Consider the following 19862-nt stretch of genomic DNA (forward strand, 5'->3'; position numbering starts at 1 on the left):
TGTATCTTGTGTCTCAATGAGCCGCGCTCGTTCACGATTCTTTCGATGTACCATGATTCAGTGTCTCGTTGCAGCGGAAGCTCGGCTCCCCGTCAACGTCCAGTGAGTGCGCCACTCAGCACTGTCCGCTGGGAGTAAGCTGAATCGTGTGCCGTGAGCTCGCCGTTCCTGTAAATCGATTCACTCGGACACTTGAATGAATCGATACACTGCTTCGAATCATGCATTCAGTAGCCAACACTATTATTAACACAGTAGGTGAATTTCCAATGTTAATCATAATTTTGGTCTTCTCAAAAGATATCCAAAGTCCAACTTTCTCTGCAATTTCTTTCAAAAGGTTTACCTGGACAAGTGTTGTTTGTATATTCTCAGAAAGTATTGCATATCGTCAGCAAAGTCTAAACAATTTATAATCTACCTCTTTAAATTTCGACCCTAGATTTATCTTATGGTGTATTCCTCGTTTATTCAGCTTTTCTTATTTATTTATTTATTTATTTATTTATTTATTTATTTATTTATTTATTTATTTATTTATTTATTTATTTATTTCCCAGACGAAACTATCTTTACATTGGTCTGTTTTCAAACCAACTTTGCTTTACGGGAGCGAAAGCTGGGTGGACTCATGATATCTTATTCATAAGTTAGAAGTAACAAACATGAAAGTAGCAAGAATGATTGCTGGTACAATGGTGGGAACAATGTCAGGAGGGTACTCGGAATGAGGAGATAAAGGCTAATTTTGGAATGAACTCGATGGATGAAGCTGTACGCATAAACCGGCTTCGGTGGTGGGGTCATGTGAGGCGGCTGGAGGAGGATTGGTTACCTAGGAGAATAATGGACTCTGTTGTGGAGGGTAAGAGAAGTAGAGGTGACCAAGACGACGATGGTTAGACTCAGTTTATAACGATTTAAAGATCAGAGGTATAGAACTAAATGAGGCCACAACACTAGTTGCAAATCGATTATTGTGGCGGCGCTTAGTAAATTCACAGAGGCTTGCAGACTGAACGCTGAAAGGCATAACAGTCTATAATGATAATGTATTTATTTATTTATTTATTTATTTATTTATTTATTTATTTATTTATTTATTTATTTAAGGGAGCTGCGTAGCCGAGGCGGCAACGGCTTACTCTGTTCACCCATAACGATTTGTGTTCGATTGCTTGCCAGGAAGTCTAAAATTGTAGAGACGAAACTTTTGGGAAGACGCTTGGCCTGCACCAGAAAAGAGTACCAGTTTAATTTCTGAAGGAAAACGTGGTCGGTCATAGAGCTAACTACACTATCTCACTTACTGCCGTATTAGGGTAGGCCCTAATGGAAGTCTTTAGCTTCGACTCCTCCTAGGATCTTCATTACCAGTTGACTTTTGTATTAAAACTCGGTGATCATAACTAAAGTTGCCCTAAATCAGTTCCCAAACAATAAAATCACCAATGTGTTTATAAATCTAATCTTCTGTCTTAAAATTAAGTATTTAAGTCGTGGAGTTATTGGTGACATCTCTCCGACGCAGTATTGGTCACTAGATTATAGACATAAAAAGTGAGGAAATTGTGTTTGTTGTGCGTCAAGTCCACAACCAGAAGGCTTGTTGGATCCCCAACAATTTCACCATCAGCTATCATAGAAAACCTACGTGTCACTGAGGAAGCGTACTGGTGAAATGAGTGAGGTTATTCCCTGTTACTTTCCTCACCGAACCTGAAAGTTCTATCTTACATATCAATCTGTTGAGACCGTTCAAATGCAGCCTACACACCAGCCGACCCCACAAACGAAACTTTGACACCATGCATCACGGAGACTTGCTGTATAAAGAATGGTGTAGTGGTTACGCGGTTTGGGTCACGTAGCTATCTGCTTGCATTCGGAAGATAGTGGGTTCGAACCCCCAATGTTAGCAGCATTAAGATGGTTTTCCGTGGTTTCCCTTTTTCACACCAGGCAAATGTTGCGGCTGTAACTTAATTAAGACCACATTCGCTTCCTTCCCACTCCTAGCCCTTTCCAATCCTATCGTCGCCATATCAACTATCTGCCTCGGTGCGACGTGAAGCAAATTGAAAAAAAGTAGTATCAGAAGTTTCAGTCCTCTTTTCTCGTGAATATGTATCAGCATAATCAGCGAGACAGTGCTGCTGTAACAATGAAACAATTATTTTTGACCGAGCGAGTTGGCTACGCGATTTGTGTCACGTAGCATTCGGGGGATAGTGGGGTCGAACCCCACTGTCTGCAACCCTTAAGATAGTTTTCCGTGGTTTCCCATTTTCACACCAGGTAATTGCTCGGGATGTACGTTAATTCAGGCCGCGGTCGCTCCCTTCCCATTCTTAACCTTTTTCTATCCCTTCGTCATCATAAGAGCTGTCTGTGTCGATGCGACGCAGAACAAAACCATGATAGTGCTGAGTGGTCAGTGTAGTCACCTTCGGTTTAGGGGCCTCTGGTTGTTGGTGTTCGCCTTATTACACATCCTATGTTCACCACGTCACACTACAAACTAACGCAGAAACACGCAACATGAATACAGTCCTCCGCACAGGGTTGGCGTCAGGAAAGGCATCTGGCCATAAAACTGGGATTAATTCACATATAGTGCCGACCGCCAGTAGTTGGAAAAAGACCAGGAAGAAGAAGAAGAAGAGGAGCAAATATACACCGAGAGTAAAAGAAAGATCAGTTACGTGTTATATACTCCGCTCGCCAGCTGGGTTTGTAGCAGCACCCGTTACTTAATAACAGTGAAGCATCATTGTTTGACAGTTCATTTCTATCAACAAATTAATTTAATTTAAAATTTCTAGTTGAATTAGCTAGCGATTTCGTGTGAGACGGATCTCTGTCACGAGGAGCCATAATGATAGATAGGACTGACGGTTAATTTTGGAATATTTGATGACTTGGTACGTACGATAATAATATATCATCTTCGACTACCATGCGCGGGTACCTGCATATCGACTTCAATGTTCCTTTTTTACTTTTCCGTATAGTAGAGAAATCAGAATTCTATTGGGTGATCTGTTGTCGAGTTTTAATTAATTATTTTGACAGTTAAGCGCTGCCTTTGTCACCAGAGATATTTTATATGTCGACATTACAACACGGATTGTCGAAGACGTTATTATTATTATTATTATTATTATTATTATTATTATTATTATTAAGCAGGTTTTCATTCCTTCCCTGAAGGGATTTAGGAGTTGGGGAAGGGATGTGTGGATATAAGGAGATGGAAGGGAAGGAAGCGCTATTGGCTAATCGTATTTGTTCTTTTTTTATTCTGTATTTTTAATAATTTTATATTTTATTGCCAACGGCCGTAGCCGTGTTGAAACACCGGATCCCGTGAGATCTCCGAAGTTAAGCAACATTGGGCGTGGTCAGGAGTTGGATGGGTTGCCACGCGCTGTTGGTGGGGGGTAAGGGAATGGAGGAGCGGAAAGGAACTGGCCACCCTACCGCACGTAAACTCCGGCTCAGGAACACCTCTGCGGAGGTTCGGACCTGCCTTCGGGCAGAACAACCCTTACCTTATCTTATATTTTATTGTTATTCAAAGCACACAGTTCGGGATGTTTACAATTTATGTTTTATCAAGATGTACATATTTGGTTTTGCTGGATTAATTTGAGGCATACAATCATAGATTAATTAATTTTTACAGAGAATCATATTACTAGATTGTTTCCACAGTAGCGGTTAAATGAACTAATTGGAGTTGAAAATGTCTATTTGCATTATTTATATACAGTACAAGGTTTTCTAATTCCTGTAACAATTGTTATCATGGATCATATTATCCAATTTCTTTTTTTATTTTGGTGTGAGATGGAGGATACTACTTCCATCCGAGGCTTGTATTGTAGTTGAAAGCAAGTAGAAGAACATCGGTTAAAAAGACAAGAAGAGATATAATTCAGAATATTAAAATCAGAAAAGAGCTAAATATAGAACCGTTAGTACAGAACATACAGAAAGTAAGACTGAGGTGGTTCGGACATGTAAAAAGAATGGGAAAGGAACGGGTAGCAAGAAGGGAACTGGAAAGAGAAGTTAAGGGAAAGAGACAAGTTGGAAGACAGAGAAGAAGGTGGATGGATCAGATTTGGAAGGACAGTAGAGAAGCTGGATTGGATGTGGCAGAAGTAATGGAGCAGGAAAAGTGGAAGGACAGAAAGGAGTGGAGGAGGCTTGTTAACCACACCCGGGCGACTGGAGTGGGACATTGATGATGATGATGATGATGATGATGATGATGGTGGTGGTGGTGATGGAGGATAATAGGGTTGAGGGCGTTCCGTCACACATCACAGTTAAGCGTCACTTATCGAATACGTTTCTTTCCATGCAGTAATAAATTACTCCAACATTAATGAGCATTGGAGTGTCGAAATAAAAACTTCTTTTACAGTTCGATTGAAGCCACTGTGATCGAAATAGTGTTTTTGTACTGTACTTTTCCATTCGTTGTGGACTAAGTAATAAATCTGCTTGTTTATCTTGAAAATGAAAATCCACAGCCTGTTTCCAGTATTCGGCCGCGTCAGAAATGGAATGAATGAAGCCCCCATCTAGCGGCGAGGATAGGAAATGTGCCGGCTGCCGAAGACTCTGGGGCAATGATTAATGACTGACAGATGAAATTAAATGATATTAGAGAGTGGTGCTGGAATGAAAGATGAAAGAGAAAACGGAAGTACTCTGAGAGAAACCCGTCCCACCTTCGTGATATTCAGCACAAATTTCACATGGAATGACCGGGATTTGAACCACGGAACTCAGTGGTGAAATGCCGGTGCGCTACTGCATGAGACACGGAGGCTCTTGCTTGTGTAGCTTCTGTAAATCGTTTAGCTTTCCGGTATTACTTCAGGATTTGATTGAAGAAGACATGCTGAATTGTTTATACCGGGTGTCCACGAAGATATGGTATTCAGCGCGATACAGCACGGGCTGTAATGATCGTAGGAGTCTGAAGTTTCGTAGATACAATATGCTAAGTAATGCGCTCGCGCATTATGCCACAAAGATTATTATTTCGAAGTTTATAGTTAGCATCTCTACGAAATGTCGACTGCTACCATCATTGCAGCCCGTGTTGCACCGTGCTTAGTGGACACTCCGTACACTGAAGTATGGTAATCAACATTTTTTTTACAGTGTGACGTTTTTTAGTATCTCAACACTAATTTGAGAAAGTGAACGTGCTTGCTGAATCGAGTATATGCTTTAATAATAATAATAATAATAATAATAATAATAATAATAATAATAATAATAATAATAATAATTTGCTTTACGTCGCCTCGTCACAGATAGATCGTGCGGCGACGATGGGATAGGCAGGCTACTAGTTGGGAGGAAGCGACCGTGGCTCTAATTAACGTACAGCCCAAGCATTTGCCTGGTAAGAAAATGGGAAACCACGGAAAACCATCTCCAGGTTAGCCAGCATTGTGGTTTGAACCCGTTATCTCCTGAATGCAAGCCGACAGCTACGTGACCCAGACCGCATAGCCAGTGTCTCGGTCAAAATGAATTATATCTACCATATGATCTCAAGGTCGTTGCATTAATTGCGTGATGTCCATTAACTGGGAACTTGCTGCTACTTCCTTTCACTATACAGGAGTCTTCCGGCTCGATTAACTTTTTAAACAACTTTCTTCCCATATTTGCTTCCTCCTCCTCTTCTTCTTCTTCTTCTTCTTCTTTAGCATAAACATAGGATTAAGAACATGAATGCTGGAGAGCGTCCCAGAACCCTAGAAGTACATTTTTAAAAAATTTGCCTTGTAACAAATACAAAGTGATTAAACTAGGGAGATCTGCGTAACTTCATCAGTACATTAATTAATAGCAACCAAAAAATTGTTGACGTTCATTCAATTCAAATAGATTTTGAGGGACGCCGAGGTGCTAGAATATTGACCCGAACTGTGTTGTGGCATTTAAACTCCCTCATATGCCACAACCTCTACCGGCGTCGAAGCCGCTATCTTGGAAACAAAAGAATAATAATCAACAGAATCTGTCACTGACAGCTTCAGTAGTTAATTTATTATTCAGCAAGTTTGCAGTTGCAATCAACGATATTTTCTTTGAAGGATGTGAATTAGCAGGCAAAACTATCGTTACGTATGTTTGTTCCCAGACTGACTTCGCAGTTCAAGAGTGAATGCTGAATGAATTAGGGGTATCTTATTCATAAGCTAGAGGAAAGAAATGTAAAAATAGCGAGAATTGTTTGTGATAAAAAAAAAGTATGGGAAGAATGGCAGAAAGATGTATGTAATAATAAAGGCTAAGTTAGGTACGAGCTGAATAGGTGAAGTTCTACATATGAAACGGCCTGCTTGATAGAATCATACGAGGCAAATGGAGGAGGATAGAAAAGCGACGACCGACCTGGGAGACGAAGATGAGACAATTTTTAATGATTACCTACAAGAAAATAAACGTAGCATCAGAAGAGGCCACAGTGATAGTTGCAAGCCGAGTGTTGAGGGGAGGCTTATTTTATTCACAGAGGTTTGCAGACTAAACGTTCATAGGTATAACAGATAACAGTTTTTAGTGAATTCTTTTTTTAATGATAGTCATCTTCATTACTATTGAATTGTCTTCTGAGGAGAGTGTTTATTGTTGTTTTGCTCTGTATGAACAGTCATCTTTCTTGTGCTGAAAAAATGAGTGTGTAACTTGATTTCAAGCTGAATTAAAATGATTGCAATTTGTACTTCATTTGCCATAGAAATATGAACAGCAAAATTCCGTGCATTATTTAATTAAAATGTCGTGTCTGAGTGTATTTTTATGCGGTATTGACAGTAGCCGTGTTGATAATTATGACGTTTATTACATGTTCTACCAACGTTTTTGTTTGTTTATTCGCCAATTGTGCTCCTGTCTGCGGTTAACGCGCACGTGTATAACTTTGTTCTCGACATTCAGCGATTGTGAATTAAATTGAGTTATGTCTATTTGTTTCATGGATCAAACTTTAATATTACTCGAAATATTACATAGATTTGCGATTGTTTAATTCTGTCGTAGCCGTGTGAATTTTGTGAGTCGAAGTACCCGTGCTCTAGCTAGTAACCCTGTGTTCGATTCTCGGCCTTGATTATGATTGGAGATTAGTACGTTAAAATTATAAAATCCTTTTATTAACAACCACCTACTCAATACAATACATTACTCATTGAATTATAAAATAATCATGAGATGTCTTAAATAATGTTTCTTTTTATAACATGTTTCGTTCGACATAGCGAACATCATCAGCCGTTAATTTACAAAGATTAGGTCAGGGCCCTGAGCTGAAATGATAAAAAATGTTAAGAGTGACAGTGCCATAATAAAAAGTAAAATGATAACATTAGACTTGAAATTGTAACAATATGTACAGATTAACAGCAAGTATTTGTAGTGGAATACATTGAACGATGCTAGTCTGTAAAGTTAAAACAATCATGAGGTTGTTAAAGTAAAAAAATATAGATATAGTGGATCTTAAAATATATGTCAATGCGTGAAGCGTGGATTAATTATTGACGATGAAGTTCTTAAATTGAGCAAAAACAAAAGTTGAAATAGAGTTTATTGAATAGTACGAGTCAAACTGAACCAGTTAAAAGGCGCATGGCGACGAAACTAAGGTTGAAATGACGTGAACTAGGAATTCTGTAGGAGAGCCAAACACAATGTCAGAAGGAAATACAAGTTGAACTAGTCCGTATTTACACGCTAGCAGTAAAATTAATCGTATACAACGTAGGACACCAATGTGGACTCGTTAAAGAGTAACTATAATCTTGAAAGTAGGGAGAGTTCCAGCAAACCAGAGATGGATGGAGCAGATTATGGCACAATTGGAGTTAGAAATCTGGAATGAAAGAAAAGGGAGGAAAAATAAAGTTATGTTATAACGGAAAAAAATATTTAAGACACCTCATGATTATTTTATAATTCAATGAGTAATGTATTGTATTGAGTAGGTGGTTGTTAATAAAAGGATTTTATATTTTTAATATATTGTCCTCAATACGGTTCTATTATGAGATTAATTACATGTAACTTAGATGCCTACCAAGCTACAAAAAGGAATAGATATCTTAATCTCAAAGTCAAGGTCAGCAAAATATCTAGAGATATTCAGTTTTTAAAAGAATGTATGAAGCATGGACTAATTCCCAAATTTCTAAAACACCTTCAAAGAAAAAACTTTTCGACTTCTGATTCACGTAAAACTCAAAAGAAAGTTAATGAATTTTGGTTAAAAAACGAAATCAAGGCGCATTACAAAAAGAAATCGTTCCTAAACCTACAGCTTTATAAGACGCATCTTGAAATATCCTCTAGTATGTCCCCATTACAATGGAGTTCATACTCCAGGTTTGTCAATGAAAAGGTACATGACATAGTGAAGAAGAAACAGACAACATTAGACAATAAACTGATACAATTGCAAAACACTAAGAATAAACAGAGTAGTGTCAACAGTAAAACTAATCTCCCTTCCACCGACTTAAATCATTTTCCTACAACGGTGAACTTATCTAATACCGACTTTTCAGATAATGAACTATCCCTCCTTGATAAAGGCCTGAAATTTAATTGGCCTAACCCGAAAAAAACCGACGATCTGATTACTACAGTCGCGGAAATTGAATCTAACATTCAAAAACTCCCCGTAGAAGTGAATAAGACATTAAATATGAAATAAAGAAAAAGCTTCCTTTTCTGGCGAAGGAACTGAAAACTACCTCGAATCTGACCCTTAGCAAACAAATACATGATGTAAGAAATAAAATTAATAATAATAATAATATCATCGTCACTAAAGCTGATAAAGGTCCCACCATAGTATTACTACATAAAGATGATTACATTAAAAAAACCGAAGATTTCTTCGCTAATATCAGTTTTACTATTATTAATAAAGATCCCACCCCCAAAATCCAACGAAGTTTGAAGAACCTATTGAAGAATCTACCGTTCTTATTACAAGAACACGAATATCAGAAACTTATAATACCTATCTGTGTCGGTGCGACGTAAAGCCCCTAGCAAAAAAAAAAAAAAAAAAAAAAAAGAAACTTATAATAATGAACCCGAAAGTTCCAACTGCAAAAGCTTTGCCAAAAATCCATAAAAAAGACGTACCTATACGCCCTATTATCAACTGCATGAACAGCCCTTCTTACAAAGTTTCAAAATTTTTGCATAATTTTCTCAGTAAACACTTTAAATTCAATAATACAGCCTATATAAGAAATTCCGTTGAATTTTGTGAAAAATTATCGAAATTCAATCTTGAGCATAATCATATAATGGTATCCTATGATATTACCAATATGTATTCCAATATTCCGGTAAGTAAAACTGTCAAGATTATTAAATCAAACCTTTTAAAACACAGTAACCTTAGCAAATGCGAAATAGATAATTTCATCAGTCTCTTAGAATTTGTACTTAATAATAACTATTTCACCTTCAATAATAGAATATATCATCAAAAGGGCCTAGCAATGGGTGACCCGATCTCGGGCATTCTAGCTAATATCTTTATGGATGATTTGGAAAATAGCAAAATAATCAGTAATATTAATGGTCTTCAATTATGGTTAAGGTATGTTGATGACACTTTTGCCATTATAGATACACAGAAAAACGATAGTCACAGTGTGCTAACATCCCTTAATGAGCTTGACAATGATGTCAAATTCACTAAGGAAGACGAGATCAATGGTTCTCTAAACTTTTTGGATTTAAACGTTTCAAGAGAGAATAATAAGTTCATTTTTCAAATATTTAGAAAGCCTTCTTGTGCCCCCATCACTATAAGAAACGATTCCTTACATCCGCAATCTCATAAACAGGCTGCATTTTTTAGTCTTGTCTATAGAGCATTAAAAATCCCGCTGACAACTGAAAATCGCAAAAAAGAACTAAACTATATTAAGGATTTGGCCAGAATTAACGGCTATAATCGCTTAATGATTAATAAAATCATTAACAAGATAAAATAAAAAACCGCAACGAAATTGATTCCGGACAAGCCTAAAAAAACGAAATATGCTCCCTTCACCTACACGAATCCAGGCCTATTTCAAGTTACTAACCCTCTAAAGAAATACGATATTAATATCGCTTATAGAACCCGATATACGAACCGTAATATATTCTTCAATTCACATATAGTTAACATTAATCACAATAAATTCTCGAACTCTGGTATCTATAGGCTTAAATGCACCCATTGTGGATTCTCCTATATCGGACAGACTGGACGTAGCTTTTTGACCAGATACCTTGAACACTACAACGCTTCGAAACATAAAAAGTATTCCGCCATGAGCACCCATATGGAAGAGACTGGCCACAGTTTTACTACAATTGAAAAAGACCTTCAAATCTTGAAATACGTCAATAAAAGTAAACTTATGACAGAGTTTGAGAACATTTACATATTCCTAGACCAGCATTTTAACGGACATCAAAATTTAAATGATACTTCAGAAATTAAAAGTCCAATAATCGAGAAAATTCCAGAACTACTCTCTCTTTTCAAGATAAATAATAATAACTTTACGAGAATCTTTAATTATACAACTGTTAATAATACAACAACTACTACTCTACTGCCCTCTCATGTGACACCCCCTCCACGAATACCCGACCCGCCCAAGGAATCGGTCACCCCTCCTCCTCACATGACTCACTCCCCGCCTCTACGTATACATACATACAACACTAGAAGCAGCAATAAGGTTACTCGCCAGTTTGCTTCACGCAGCCAACGTTAGCGAACACCTCACACTAGTCCCAAGGGTAAGCCTCCTTTTTCATTTTTTTTTTTCGTTATAACATAACTTTATTTTTCCTCCCTTTTCTTTCATTCACACCTCATGATTATTTTATAATTCAATGAGTAATGTATTGTATTGAGTAGGTGGTTGTTAATAAAAGGATTTTATAATTTTAATATATTGTCCTCAATACGGTTCTATTATGAGATTAATTACATATAGATTAGTACGTGGTGTGGAACGTTTTTTTCTCGTCGTAAGGACACACGTAAAACTATACAACATAAGGTTCCGCGATGTGATTTCGAAGTTTATTGGTGAAGGCTCCGTTGTGCTGATTGGATCATTCTTATAATCTGAAGATTCCGCGCTGGGCGACAGTCGCCTCGGACGTGATCGCTAGGGATATTGTTGTTTCCTTCAACTCAAGACGATATGGAGACCTGTACAGAGCACCACTGTGCTTGATTGAAAACATTGGTCGGTATAGTTACGTGACTAAAACAGAGTATAACGCACATTTACGAAATTGACTTACCTTATCCTCTTGTTTGCAGAAAATGGTGATACATTTTAAATTTAAATTAATAATATACTTAAAAGTTTCAGTCCGGCTACTTGGCTGCATGGTTAGCGAAATAGAAGTACGGCATGATTATACAATTAAAAATCACTGAGTATCGGAATACACACTAAGAAACTAACAGACACTAAAGAGACTGCCAGACTGAGAAATGCGTGCGGCAAGCAGGTGAATTATACCTCAGTGTCCACGACATTGGCCAAAGAATATGTACCCCTACTACCCTTCCTCACAGCACATGCAAAGGCTCCACTACTTGCCGTAGCGCTATACAAATCGGTTAGCCGCGGCGAACGGCATTTTGGGCGTATTTACGACAATAATTATGTTAATAATTATAAAAAATAAAGGAAAGAATTAGCAGATAAGACAACAAGGCTGGTACAAATAGCTTCTGTTAAAAAAAATCCTAGTTCCAGCTGGCAAAAGTGGAATAAAAATGTAATGTTTCCTCTACTGCCCCTCTCCCCCACCAATAACCGCTACTGTTTGTAAACACGCCAAAGATGCAAAAAAGAAAATTTAATAACTTATTAATTTATATGCCTGTAGAAATTCCACTCTATAAAAGAGTTGTTTGTATGAAACCAAAACTAATACTGTTCGGCGAAATACGTGTGTAGAAGGCAGACGTCTGTTTGGAGCTTCGGCTGCATTCCGACCAGGTTGTCAAGATTTAAATGATGTCTGTGTATTCGTCGCTGCTGAACACACTAGCCATTGCCGATATGCAGACAACAAATCTAGTGCTGCTGTCCCATACACCAGCCTAGAACTATGCGGTGCAAAAAGAGGTTTACTAATGCAAGGGGTGCATTAGACCGGTAGCGCTGAGTAACATGCTGCGAGCGACCCTCTTCGTATTCTGGCGTAACCTGCCTGCTGGCAGTAGAGCCCCTGTGAAAAATCAGTTGGTAGATATCCCATTCATCATTTGTGCATGCGGGACATTTATAAGTAGAAAGTACGGCGGTCGCGAGCCGCTTGGTAAGTCTCTGTACTTCGAGGCAATGCGTTATTCCATTGATACTTGTATTTTCTATAGTTTTATTAGAAAATAACGCATTGCGAATTAGATCCACTGATTGTTTTAATCTCATAATCATTTTTCATCATTTATTTTAAATTATAGTCAGTGGATACATTTAAGATTTTAATTATCATGTCGTTTTGTTTCATCTCGTACTTTAGGGACTGATGACCTAGCTGTTAGGCCCCTTTTAAACACTAAACATCATCATCTGGTCCATACATTTTCTGATACTGCTGGTACGTAACACACTGGTTCATCATAGTATTGCAGCTATTCGATCCCCACTCTGACGTGCTGATTGGAATGATCAGTGTGCATATTTAACGGAATGATGTCAGAGGCTCGCTTATGACCTGATCTAGAATTACAATTTACCGAGCTCGATAGCTGCAGTCGCTTAAGTGCGGCCAGTATCCAGTAATCGGGAGATAGTGGGTTCGAGCCCCACTGTCGGCAGCCCTGAAGATGGTTTTCCGTGGTTTCCCATTTTCACACCAGGTAAATGCCGGTACTGTACCTTAATTAAGGCCACGGCCGCTTCTTTCCACTTCCTAGGCCTTTCCTATCCCATCGTCGCAATAAGACCTATCTGTGTCGGTGCGACGTAAAAAAAAAGGAATTACAATTTCGGCCTATTCCAAATTATAGCACCACAGTTCACTAAATAATTCAAAATCCAATCCTGAAAAGAGTCGTTTCTTAAAAAAAGCTCCTTCCTCTTCACTTTTATTCAATTCTACTTTCATTTTTTTTAAGAGAAATTAGCAGCGAAGATGTTTCTCCTCTGGATTGGAGGAAAAATTTACCTCCAAGTTAAATAGTTTTCTTCCGCCGACAGTGTAGTGAATTGAGATTTTCCGACTCCTTTTAAACTGATAAGTAAAAGGGCATAGATTGTGTCTTGGGATTCTACACTACTAACCCCCCCCCCCCCCTGAAATTAAAAGAGTGTTTACGTCTCACGATTGCCTGCGCCCTGGTCATTCCAGCTCTCGGAACTTTGGATTGTTATATCGGCAGCGTAGTACTGTTCGTTAAAAGTGAGAAAATGTGTGGTTTTTCATTTGATCGAGTATTTCATACAATAGCATTGCTTTTAATCGCGGCATTCCTACTGGTGTCAGACCTATGCTGATATCAGTGGGGAACCACTATGACTGTTTTTCTGAGGGTGTAAACAGGCAGGCGGAGAGTGAGTGTCTGCCATGATAATGAAAACTCTTCAACTTGATTGTGACTGATGGTAGGCAACAGGGCCTACCATTACAATGAAATTCCCTAATCCAGTCTTCACATAAGAATAGACGTTTGGCGACTTCCCCGTCGCGTTTCTAGGGAAACGTTCAGAGCTATGCAATTTAATACATTCTTACTCACAACATGTACACTACATAACCTAAAATTCTTTATACAATGTAGAATTCCGTTGCGAAGCATGGGTACATCTGCTAGTTACCAATATATTTGAAGACATAGTACAGGGGAAGAAAAGAAGAGGCCACCCTAGGAAATATACATTGAAGAGACCAAGGAAAAAAGGGGATTCAGAATTTACGTGACGATGAAATGAGCGGCGCAAGATGTAGATAAATGGGTGTATCGACAAGACATTTAGATAGGGTCGCTGTCGGGAAAGACATCCGGGCTTACTACTGGGCTTAATCTACGTAGACTATAGTGGTCTAGGGAAAAGGCTGGAAAGAATTATACTTTAAGTGTTTCTAATTTTTCAGGCAGTTTACTACTATGTACAGTCAACTGCACACAAATTGGCCGGCAAACACATATGTAATTTTATACATTCTCGAAACGCGAGGATATTTGTAAACTGTGGATAACCAATGGCCGAAGAGATGATACTTGGAATCCTGCCACGTGCACGATATGTTCATGCTATTTCAAACAAGAGGCTTTCGAAAGAAAGTCGTACTTAGCGACGGTCAATTTTCGTGCGGTTGAGTGGACACTAAACTTCGAATGATCAGAGCTCCATTGGCGCGACATTTCTGCAGCTTACCAACCACACACAACACTATCCTGCATCACGATAACACACAGCTTTCCATGCACGACATTTTGCATACGAACCTGAAGTTATGGTCGCTCGAACAGAAGAATGAGCGCGTAGTACTGTGTGTTCCCCGCACTTAATATTTTATCAGATTCAAACTATGAAGATAAAATTCATCCCCCATGTAGATACAAACCCTTTGGATGCCCACGATAAACATCTATAGGTTCAATTATTGTTTCTGAGAAAAGTGTATCTGCAAGCAACTTAACAATAACATGTTTTTGTTTGTTTCTTTGTTTTTGAGCGACTATACATCAGTACAGTAAATAACTATCGTCATCCTGCTACAGTTAGCGTTTCCGCTTCTAGGCAATGTTTAAATGACCATACTTCGTTTCGCAGTGGTCGCCCTTAAAGTGCTTGATCGGGCAGGAATTTGTGTATTTAACATGATTCAGCCGACCTTCTGGCCCCCAGAAACCTGGGTTCGATTCCCGGATAGGTCATGAAAGTTTAATCGTAAGCATTTAATTCTTTGGGTTCGGAGATTGGATGTTTGTGCCGTTCCCAACATTCCTGCAACTTACACACCACATACAACACTATCATAAATTACGATAACACACAGCTTTCCTTACATGACAGACACTGCCCACCACCATCGGAGGGTCTGACGAACAAGTGATTCATCCGGCCGAAATAGCCACACAAAATTATCATACAGTGTTAAATGAGCGCTATTTGCCTTTTATTCTTTATTGAAGTCCATTGAACAAAATGTTCCTCTTCCAGCTGGAAAAAAGAAGTTTCTTACTTTTTTTTTGCTAGTTGTTTTACGTCACACCGACACAGATAGGTCTTACGGCGACGATGGGACAGGAAAAGGCTAGGAGTGGGAAGGAAGCGGCCGTGGCCTTAATTAAGGTACAGCCCCAGCATTTGCCTGGTGTGAAAATGGGAAAACCCACGGAAAACCATTTTCAGGGCTGCCGACAGTGGGGTTCGAACCTACTATCTCCCGAATACTGGATACTGGCCGCACAAGCGACTGCAGCTATCGAGCTCAGTGAAGTCTCTTACTAAGAGTCTGTCTGTTCTCAATCTTCCAGTGAATATAGCCCCAGGCCACCTCAGACTGTTTTAATCATCTTTATCTCAAGGAGTAATCATACGAATAATTAAGTCATGATCTTTTCATCCACCGAGAATCCCCCTCCGGTGAGTGATTATTGTGTTAGAGGTCAATGATTCTATTCCAGCTCATAGTAGGATTATTTTGTTAGGCAATCCCTCTATCATTGGCAACAAAAAGGGTCACCACCTTACTTATGCTGGTCAAGAGAGTTTCCGTAAGTTCTGTTTGGATTAGCCAGAAAACTCAAAGAGAAAAGAAAACAATGCTCCGTACATAACTTGAACGATATTTTAAGATTAACATTTACTTAAAATTCAATGAAATTTTTTGTTATATATTTATTTCTTTATTTTAAATTTTTGTAACACACAGTAATTGTCGTGTGAGAGATTAATCTTCCCCCACCTCCATTTTCTTTAATTGTTCGGTTCCTTTTATTTTCACCGTTGTTATTTTGGACTAGAACGTGAATGACATGAACTCCATGGTCATGGGGCGTTCGAATCCTGCCCAGTAAGAAATGTTCAGTATCTAAAACAAAACCCTGTGTTTTAAGATTACACGTATAACGATTAACTCCATGGCTAATGATCAGGAAATTTAAACCCACTAAAACCAGACGCAAATCCCAGCACTATTTCGGTGTGAGAGTTATAAAAAAATTTAAAAAAAACACTTACAGGATTGCCGCGTAAGCGCCTAATTTGGAGCCCATGCTACGCTCGTTTTAAATGTTCTCCCATCCTGGCTTTAGATGCAGTTGATAAATATGCAAGTGAGAGTGCTTTGACCTGCTGCGCCCTACTTCGAATCATCATATATCTGAATGTCTACAAACCAGAACAATGGTTGTGCTTTGTATATTGTATATTGCTATAGATGTTGGGAATTTTTTTTCAAGCATTGTACTAGAAATAATTTCCAGCCAATGAATTAATTTGTGCTGAAGGGTAGCAATAACAGCCAGATAACATTACTTAGATATTTTTTAAAGAAAATAATACATGTAAATAATACAGTGTTTCACAATTTAACATGTTTTTTTCCCTTTGAAAATTCATTTCAAGGGATCCATTAATTTTGCCGGTCATTGTATTTGGCAAAGAATCACAGTCAAGCTGTCCTTTAATTGGTGTGTCCGGGCGTTAGGAGATAAAATGCCACGGAAGTACGGTATATTATTGCTTCACAAATCTTGTGTATGGTGTTGAAATATCGTACAATGCACACGTGGTTCTCGCCTGCGAAATGATTGAGCGACTCTGTGGTACACAGAATTTAACGTTAGCATGTTTGGTCGCCGAATGCACTCTCATATAAAAGCGTGTATTCAAGCGAGCATGCACGAATTATTGCCACTTTATGAACTGTTATATAGTGGACTGTTTTATGTAATATTAATATTATAGATTAGGGATTTTCCTTACTTGCTGTCTTTTTTTTAAATCAGACAGTTACGTTTCTCCAGAAATAAGCAGTGGCAACTGCAGTGATTGCGAATGTATTTGGAACAAGGCTCAAAAGTAACTTGCGATCAAATTCGAAGTTCATGATAGATTATGAAGGCGTCTTCATGGGGTGTAACAGTACAAAAGCATATCAATTAAGACCGCCAACACTGAGTTAATAAAGATTTTACTGGGAGCATCTTTAACAGTATTTTACTCAAAAATTGAGACATGTTTGTGTCGTGTCTCGTGCACTTACCTTATATTGCTCGCGTGCTGGCATGGTTTAAGTACTTCCTCGCAGTTCTGCTTCCTTACTTTTGATGCCGCGTAGATGACGTCACTGCACTGTATACCACGTGTTGCTTGTTTGTAAATATAAACCGTTTGTCTTTTAAACTAACACAGTAGTAATATTGAATTGATACTGATGATAGCAAAGATGAAACTCGCTGATTTTTGACATTCCGCTTTATGACACAACAAACACTTTGGAGGGTAAGTCTAAAGTGACTTCACTAACACACAACAGTGGCTTGCTCTCCTTGCGGTGTTGTGTCAGACTAGCCGACAGCTGAACTGGAGTAACTGATATAAGAGAGGACGAGCGCGCGTGTGTATAGTGTGCCGGCCGGCTTACAAACTCACGGGCTATCAGCTGGCACGTGGCCCAGCCCCTCGACCCCACCACTCAGCGCGCAGGTGGCGGTGGGGGGCAGATGTTCAGTGGTTGTAGCTTGCGAGTTCATTCAGTGCAGCGGGAGGTGTCTCAGTCTTCAGGACGTGAGTCGCTGTTCGTCCCTGTAAATACAAACCACCATATTTAACTCTGGTATTTAGTTAAGTAGATAATCAATCTCTACGCTAGCTTTGGGCGGGGCTTTACGAGTTCTGTTTCAATTCATTGGGGAGAATTTCTCTGCGCTACTTGTACTTGATCTAAGAGAACTGTAGCTTTTAGGTGGATCCATAATCATAAAAAGACAAAGCTATGTGATTCACAATATAATAGTGAACAAATATAAATGTGGCCTCTCTCAGCAAAAATTAAGTTTTATTAGACCGTAATTGATAATTTCAAAGAAATACGGAATTCCTAATAGCGTTTAAAGCCATTCGATATTATCTCAGCCCCGATGAATATGACCTGTCATAATTATTCCTCTGTGTGTGAGTGTGTGTATGTGTGTGTTTTAAATAAAGGTGAGTGAATATAGTGAGTGCGAGTGAAATTCGAAGAAAACAACTAAATTTATTAACAAATGTTTAGTTCCATGAAGATATGAGTCCGAAAAAATATTGACTGTTAGACCCTCCATGGGGTCAGTAGTCAAGTTGTTTTGTCCCTTTAAAGGAGGATGGCAGTCGACACTACTATACCAGACATTCGGTCTTGTGGTGCCTGCTACAGCACAGCTGTTGAAGGAATTTTTCAACGATGCACGTGCAGTTCGGCTCAGACATAGCAGCTCTTTGAGCGTTCCGTGTGCTGTTCCATAACATGGCGCGCTGCCAAGATGGCGCAGGCGCGTCGTATGCTAGCGTAGTACGGGACAAATTTCACCCTTGACGACACAGATTTGAGGTCCTGTGGATGGAACTTCCTTGGGTCAATCTTACAAAAATGCTCATAAGAGAATTAAAAGCCAAAGCTTCACGAGTACAGATTTTCAGAAAAATGGAATCGTGGACGTCCATTTTGGAATCTGTGTCTATATTTTGTTTTTATGGAGTCCAAGGTAACGGATATGTGTACTTATTCAGTACGTGTTACACCGTGAGATCTCTTCATTCGCTTCTAAGCCCGCTTGGTGGTCGTGATACAAAGGAGTCAAATCTCTCTGGTCCGACACGGTGGTGAGCCGGTTCGAGTCCTGTTGGTTGTAAAATATTTCACAATCAGACTATTGGCCGGCAGGGTAGGAGAGGTGGTGGTATACATCTTCTAATAACTAGATTGCGTACCAACAGCCTGGATGCAATACCGCGGTGTTCATATAGAGTGAGGGCAAATTACACTATCGATGGTGATTCGTAAGGCCTTGAGCAGACCTATTGATGTTATTCGACAGGAGTAGGCAATGTGCCGACACTGGGTTTTGAGACCCGCCCTACCTCATCATCATCATCATGTCCCACCCAGACACGCAAGTAGCCAAAGGGCATCAAATGGGCGAGAATACTGTAGTATAAAATGTATGTACTGTATATTAGCCCGTCTAAACTCGCCAGATTTCTTTCCCTGTGCTTAACCAGTTACTGGCTGACTGTCTGCCCATTTCGTGACCATTCTGAACTCTTACGAAAAGTTATAGTGTTGTGCTATTACTGCTGTATAAACTCAGGATCTTCTATTCCTTTATGCGAATTATGACATCTGCTTTATTCCTGTTTAAAATAAAGATTTTTAAATGCAAGAGTAATGTCGTAGCTTCTAAAATACATTCTCCCCTCTTGGTAAACTTGCGACATCACTGCATTTCAAACTACATATAGGCTACCGGAAAAGTGATTCTAAAATGAAGAACGAAAAAAATGTTACTGTGTTGGAAATGTAGCCCCCCCCCCCCCCCCCCTCCGTCCCTGGCGATTGGATTCGTACTTGCGATAACTAAATTATCCATAACAGAAATGTTCTCCCTGAGAATTGAAACAGTGACCATTTCATCCAAAGTAGCTTTATATAGTCTTGTTGAATTATCTATCTTAACTATAAAAATAAGAGGAGTAGGCCCTACGATATAAATTTGTGTTGTAACTAGTGAAAAGAATTTGAAAAGTAGGCTACTTGCGAACTCTATTCGATATTCA

At 38.9% G+C, this 19862-nt stretch overlaps 1 protein-coding gene across 2 annotated transcripts in view; it reads left to right on the plus strand.

Moving 5' to 3' along the window:
- MED20 (Mediator complex subunit 20) overlaps positions 1-19862 on the plus strand; it is a 920200-nt gene that overhangs the window by 376865 nt on the left and 523473 nt on the right. Inside the window, exon 1 of one of the 2 annotated variants that reach the window (XM_067146462.2) lies at positions 17789-17854. The exons of the other annotated variant lie outside the window; for it this stretch is intronic. The gene's annotated coding sequence lies outside the window, so the exon portion shown is untranslated. Of the gene's footprint in view, positions 1-17788; positions 17855-19862 lie in introns of those variants that run through there. 2 annotated transcript variants of the gene reach the window in all.

The sequence above is a fragment of the Anabrus simplex genome, chromosome 4 (assembly GCF_040414725.1).
Source record: "Anabrus simplex isolate iqAnaSimp1 chromosome 4, ASM4041472v1, whole genome shotgun sequence".
Classification (NCBI taxonomy): domain Eukaryota; kingdom Metazoa; phylum Arthropoda; class Insecta; order Orthoptera; family Tettigoniidae; genus Anabrus; species Anabrus simplex.